The sequence below is a fragment of the Heterodontus francisci genome, unplaced genomic scaffold (assembly GCF_036365525.1).
Source record: "Heterodontus francisci isolate sHetFra1 unplaced genomic scaffold, sHetFra1.hap1 HAP1_SCAFFOLD_97, whole genome shotgun sequence".
In the NCBI taxonomy this organism is placed as follows: domain Eukaryota; kingdom Metazoa; phylum Chordata; class Chondrichthyes; order Heterodontiformes; family Heterodontidae; genus Heterodontus; species Heterodontus francisci.
In genome coordinates this window covers 3,417,315-3,418,930 of record NW_027140606.1, presented here as the reverse complement: position 1 = coordinate 3,418,930, position 1,616 = coordinate 3,417,315, and positions in this window count along the sequence as shown.

The following is a 1,616-nucleotide window of genomic DNA, read 5'->3' as shown; positions in this document are numbered from 1 at the left end:
ACAGTACTGTTTTTTTCCTTTCCTTTGGACAATACTAGCAATGCTGAGAGGGGGTCCTGATGCTCAGTGTCTCCATACTATTTGCCCAGGCCTGTGCCCTGGAGAGGACACTCCAGCTTCGTGGTTACACATTAGCAAAACATGGGAAGAAACAGTTACCGATTATAAGCTCTCACTCAATTGGTGTAGAGTATGAGCACCAGGGGTTACTTTTGATAGTGGGAGAGATCATCGCGTCTCATTGGATAACTACCACCTACTCCAAGCTGTGCAGCCCCCAGTCAGTTAGGTGCTGTCCTGCCACGACCTACTTGCTTCAATGGGTGCTTGCAGCTTAGAGAGATATCTCTCAACTGGCGGATTGATAATCTATGCACCAGGCAAGACAAACTCAACAAAGAAGACACCAGTGCTTCGCATCACAAGCTGGAATGTAAGGACCATGTGTCCTGACCTTAATGACAACCTTCTGCAGGTTGATGACACACACAAGACAGCTGTGATTGACAAGGAACTCACAAGGCTCAATGTGGACATTGCTGTGCTGCAAGAAACTAGACTCATTCAAAGTGGATCCCTCAAAGAGAAACACTACACCTTCTTCAGGCAGGGGAAAGCCCAAGAGGCAACTCGTGGGTTTCACAGTAAAAAACACGCTACTTGCAATGAGTGAACCCCCCACAGTTGGCTCAGAGAGACCTCTTATCCTTCACTTGTCAACAAGCGAGGGCCCAGTTAATCTCATGTGCATCTATGTCCCGACACTCACCTCCACCCCAGATGTCAAGGATCAATTCTATGAGACACTTGACGCTGCCATCAGTAGAATTCCCAGCACCGAGGGACTGTATCTTCTCGGGGATTTCAACGCAAGCTTGGGTACTGACTACAGCTTGGCCAATGAGCATAGGGCACCAGGGGATTAGCAAGATGAACAAAAATGGACAGAGGTTTCTGGAGCTATGCTGTCAACATGGACTCTGTGTGACGAACAGCTACTTCCAGGTCAAGCTGTGCCACAAGGTGTCCTGGAGACGTCCGAGATCACGTCACTGGCACCAGCTAGACCTTATCATCACTAGACGTACCAGCCTCAGCAGTATCCTCATCACACGCAGCTATCACAGCGCTGACTGTGACACTGACCACTCCCTGGTGTGTAACAAGGTCAGGCTTCAGCCAAGAAAGCTTCATCCATCCAAGAAGAAAGGTCGTTCTCGGATCAACACTCGCCGAACCACTGACCCAGAAAGGACCCAGGAGTTCCTCAACATCCTCGATCAGGCTCTTTCAGAAAACACCCAAGGCCTCAGTGCGGTGTCAAAGTGGAATCATCTGCACGCCACCATCTATAACTCTGCACTCGCTGTGTATGGGAAAAGAGATGGGACTAATGCGGACTGGTTTGAGGTTTATTGGACTGAAATGGAGTCAGTTACTGTAACTAAGAAGAGAGCCCTCATGAACTACAAACAAGTCCCCAGCGAACAAACTCTAGATGCTCTCAGAGCTGCCAGAAACAAGTCTCTGCAGACTGCTCGGCACTGCACCAATCAATACTGGTTAAAACTCTGCAACAGCATACAATCTGCCGCTGAATCTGGGGGATGCTAGAG